Source organism: Schistocerca serialis, unplaced genomic scaffold (assembly GCF_023864345.2).
Source record: "Schistocerca serialis cubense isolate TAMUIC-IGC-003099 unplaced genomic scaffold, iqSchSeri2.2 HiC_scaffold_1168, whole genome shotgun sequence".
In the NCBI taxonomy this organism is placed as follows: Eukaryota; Metazoa; Arthropoda; class Insecta; order Orthoptera; family Acrididae; genus Schistocerca; species Schistocerca serialis.
In genome coordinates this window covers 57,501-62,500 of record NW_026047368.1, presented here as the reverse complement: position 1 = coordinate 62,500, position 5,000 = coordinate 57,501, and the positions used below count along the sequence as shown (strand labels likewise).

General features: G+C 53.5%; 1 non-coding gene across 1 annotated transcript in view; it reads left to right on the top strand.

Annotated features, from left to right (window-relative positions):
• Nucleotides 1–3,666: 3,666 nt before the first annotated feature.
• The window catches only part of LOC126433539 (small subunit ribosomal RNA), a 1,910-nt gene continuing 576 nt past the window's right edge, over nt 3,667–5,000 (top strand). Inside the window, exon 1 of the ribosomal RNA XR_007578563.1 lies at nt 3,667–5,000. This exon is cut by the window's right edge and continues 576 nt beyond it. This is a non-coding gene — a ribosomal RNA (small subunit ribosomal RNA).

The window sequence follows — 5,000 nt, the reverse complement described above, 5'->3', positions numbered from 1 at the left end:
ATACATGCTGAAAGACTCTGCTCACAATCACACGTCAGCCAGACACTCTTATCACGCACTACTCTCTGCCTGTAACAGGCACGCAGACGATATGTAAGCACCAGCATGGAACAACACCCAGTGCATCCTCTCTGCCACATTAGACAATCCACACTATCATAACCAGACCGGGAGGTCCACTCGGAAAACAGAATATCCCACCCTTCCGACAACCACCATTGCTCAGCTAAGCCACCAACACCCACACATGTCCCACACAGGGGTGCACCCAACATCACAATACTGCCTCCTGTCACACCACACAAACAATGGCAGGAATGAAAGACACAGGTCTGCCACAAGCATGGAATCAGAGCGCCGCCTGTTATGAGCCAAAGGTGCACCCTGACGTGGCAAATCAGATGATGCCGCAGTCATTTACTTACGATAATCACAATCAACAAACTGCCGCCCCCCCCCCCCCAAAACACCTTTCCTTACAACAATGTGTACCTTAACCTAACCCATATTGTGCCTTAACCTAACCCATATTGTGCCTTAACCTAACCCATATTGTGCCTTAACCTAACCCATATTGTGCCTTAACCTAACCCATATTGTGCCTTAACCTAACCCGTATTGTGCCTTAACCTAACCCGTATTGTGCCTTAACCTAACCCGTATTGTGCCTTAACCTAACCCGTATTGTGCCTTAACCTAACCCGTATTGTGCCTTAACCTAACCCGTATTGTGCCTTAACCTAACCCGTATTGTGCCTTAACCTAACCCGTATTGTGCCTTAACCTAACCCGTATTGTGCCTTAACCTAACCCGTATTGTGCCTTAACCTAACCCGTATTGTGCCTTAACCTAACCCGTATTCTGCCTTAACCTAACCCGTGTTGTGCCTTAACCTAACCCGTGTTGTGCCTTAACCTAACCTGTGTTGTGCCTTAACCTAACCCGTGTTGTGCCTTAACCTAACCCGTGTTGTGCCTTAACCTAACCCGTGTTGTGCCTTAACCTAACCTATGTTGCGCCTTAACCTAACCTATGTTGCGCCTTAACCTAACCTATGTTGCGCCTTAACCTAACCTATGTTGCGCCTTAACCTAACCTATGTTGCGCCTTAACCTACCCTATATTGTACCTTAACCTAACCTATATTGTACCTTAACCTAACCTATGTTGCGCCTTAACCTAACCTATGTTGCGCCTTAACCTAACCTATGTTGCGCCTTAACCTAACCTATGTTGCGCCTTAACCTAACCTATGTTGCGCCTTAACCTAACCTATGTTGCGCCTTAACCTAACCTATGTTGCGCCTTAACCTAACCTATGTTGCGCCTTAACCTAACCTATGTTGCGCCTTAACCTAACCTATGTTGCGCCTTAACCTAACCTATGTTGCGCCTTAACCTAACCTATGTTGCGCCTTAACCTAACCTATGTTGCGCCTTAACCTAACCTATGTTGCGCCTTAACCCAACACACGTTGCGCCTTAACCCAACACACGTTGCGCCTTAACCCAACACACGTTGCGCCTTAACCCAACACACGTTGCGCCTTAACCCAACACACGTTGCGCCTTAACCCAACACACGTTGCGCCTTAACCCAACACACGTTGCGCCTTAACCCAACACACGTTGCGCCTTAACCCAACACACGTTGCGCCTTAACCCAACACACGTTGCGCCTTAACCCAACACACGTTGCGCCTTAACCCAACACACGTTGCGCCTTAACCCAACACACGTTGGGCCTTAACCCAACACACGTTGGGCCTTAACCCAACACACGTTGGGCCTTAACCCAACACACGTTGGGCCTTAACCCAACACACGTTGGGCCTTAACCCAACACACGTTGGGCCTTAACCCAACACACGTTGGGCCTTAACCCAACACACGTTGGGCCTTAACCCAACACACGTTGGGCCTTAACCCAACACACGTTGGGCCTTAACCCAACACACGTTGGGCCTTAACCTGCTCTGTAATTGTCATACGACGCGTTAAATTAGTGTAGTGTTGCCTAACTGCAACCCCCGCAATATAGTTTGCTACTCGCACTGCCCGGTCCCCAGAGTATCGCTTCATGTTAAACACCTTGCAGCTATACACTGTAATGCGGATGGCAGCAGGACGTACATGCTCAATGCCCTTCGCAGTTGTTCATTGGCATTCGCATGGCGAAGCACAGCCTACGTTGTGGTACGGCTTGTGTCAACTGTCCGCTGATGTTGTACGTCCAAATCACACACTGTACTGCACATTGGTCCTCATGTACTGAATGATACATCGTGGTACATGTGTGACCGTACCACGACTGCGCCAACAACGGCGAACCATACGGTCCAAATATTGTGCACTCAGCTACATGTCGTCTCCCTATAAGAGCTGGATTGCAGTATGGTATGCCGTGGATGGCGATCGGCATGAGCCGTCTGTTGATGTAGTGGCGCGTGTTGTCAGACGTAGTCGTCTCTTCTCACACACCGTGATAGCATGGTGCACTGCGTTCCACATCTGCGACATGCGACAGAGGCCGGTTGACAGTCGTTCGCGCAATGGACATCGCATACGTACGGGGGCCACCTTCCACGTGTTCGCGAAGCGTGCACATGTTGTTGCGTGTATGTGGGCAGACATAGTGTGTCGTGACACCTGACACAGGCATGCAACAATCGTTGAATTTGCAAATGGCGATGGACGTCTACGTTTGCTGGTGACGTTACGCAAATGAAGAACTGGTAAACCGTTGTGGTGCGGTTGTTCTCGCTAGAGGTGAATCAGTGATGGCGACGATCGGTTGAGCTACCAACCGGTTGTTTCAGCGATACCCACCATGCCCACGAACGTGAATGGCATGTGGGTGTGAAGCGATACGCGGCGGTGGCTGGGTGGGACCGTCCCCGGCCGGTGAGGGGGGGCCTCCCGGCGTGCTGGCCGCGCGGTGCGTGGGCGCACGCGCTACAGCCGGCTGGTGGGGGCGGCCAGTGGCAGGCGCGCCGGCCGACGGAGGCGGCAGGCGGCGTAGCTGCGCGCCGGCGCACCCTGCACGCGGCGCCGTGCGGCCAAAGTAGGTCCTCGCGGGCCCGGTGCGAAGCGCGGTGGACATCTGCAGTGTGCTGGTCCGATTGAGGACTGTGTGCGCTGAGGATGCGCCGCCGCCCGGCGCTCGGCGCCGCGACGCCGTCTGCTGCTCGGTCGCCTCTGCGGTTCTCGCAGGTGGATTGTATCGCAGCTGTGCGGACGTGTTGGCGCGTGCGCTGTGCTGGGAGAGTTCGCTTCGGCACCCAAGTGGGGCTTTTGTCCTTCTGTGGCGCTGGCGTTGGAGCTGCCGGCCACCGTAGGTGGCGCGTGTTGTCTCCCGCCGGCAATGCCACGACAGCACGCTCCCGGGCCTCTGTCGGCAGCGGCAAGCTCAGTTGGGAGCACGGGTGGTCGCACCTAAAGCGTCTACTCGCCAAACTCCGGGCGATTGCGCCTCTCTCGAACCCGACCAAGTACTTAGGACGGCGCTGCGCGCCGCCGGGACCTGAGAGGGTTTCGAGGTGTATTGTGCAGGGGAGCTCAGCCTCCTCCTGTTTGCAGAATAATTGAGCGGACGCTTGCGTGTTCGCGCGGGCCCCCGGGACACACTCCCGGGCGGCCGGCTGCTCAGCTCTAGTTGACGCAGCTCCCTGGTTGATCCTGCCAGTAGTCATATGCTTGTCTCAAAGATTAAGCCATGCATGTCTCAGTACAAGCCGCATTAAGGTGAAACCGCGAATGGCTCATTAAATCAGTTATGGTTCCTTAGATCGTACCCACGTTACTTGGATAACTGTGGTAATTCTAGAGCTAATACATGCAAACAGAGTCCCGACCAGAGATGGAAGGGACGCTTTTATTAGATCAAAACCAATCGGTCGGCTCGTCCGGTCCGTTTGCCTTGGTGACTCTGAATAACTTTGGGCTGATCGCACGGTCCTCGTACCGGCGACGCATCTTTCAAATGTCTGCCTTATCAACTGTCGATGGTAGGTTCTGCGCCTACCATGGTTGTAACGGGTAACGGGGAATCAGGGTTCGATTCCGGAGAGGGAGCCTGAGAAACGGCTACCACATCCAAGGAAGGCAGCAGGCGCGCAAATTACACACTCCCGGCACGGGGAGGTAGTGACGAAAAATAACGATACGGGACTCATCCGAGGCCCCGTAATCGGAATGAGTACACTTTAAATCCTTTAACGAGTATCTATTGGAGGGCAAGTCTGGTGCCAGCAGCCGCGGTAATTCCAGCTCCAATAGCGTATATTAAAGTTGTTGCGGTTAAAAAGCTCGTAGTTGGATTTGTGTCCCACGCTGTTGGTTCACCGCCCGTCGGTGTTTAACTGGCATGTATCGTGGGACGTCCTGCCGGTGGGGCGAGCTGAAGGCGTGCGACGCGCCTCGTGCGTGCTCGTGCGTCCCGAGGCGGACCCCGTTGCAATCCTACCAGGGTGCTCTTGAGTGAGTGTCTCGGTGGGCCGGCACGTTTACTTTGAACAAATTAGAGTGCTTAAAGCAGGCAAGCCCGCCTGAATACTGTGTGCATGGAATAATGGAATAGGACCTCGGTTCTATTTTGTTGGTTTTCGGAACCCGAGGTAATGATTAATAGGGACAGGCGGGGGCATTCGTATTGCGACGTTAGAGGTGAAATTCTTGGATCGTCGCAAGACGAACAGAAGCGAAAGCATTTGCCAAGTATGTTTTCATTAATCAAGAACGAAAGTTAGAGGTTCGAAGGCGATCAGATACCGCCCTAGTTCTAACCATAAACGATGCCAGCCAGCGATCCGCCGCAGTTCCTCCGATGACTCGGCGGGCAGCCTCCGGGAAACCAAAGCTTTTGGGTTCCGGGGGAAGTATGGTTGCAAAGCTGAAACTTAAAGGAATTGACGGAAGGGCACCACCAGGAGTGGAGCCTGCGGCTTAATTTGACTCAACACGGGAAACCTCACCAGGCCCGGACACCGGAAGGATTGAC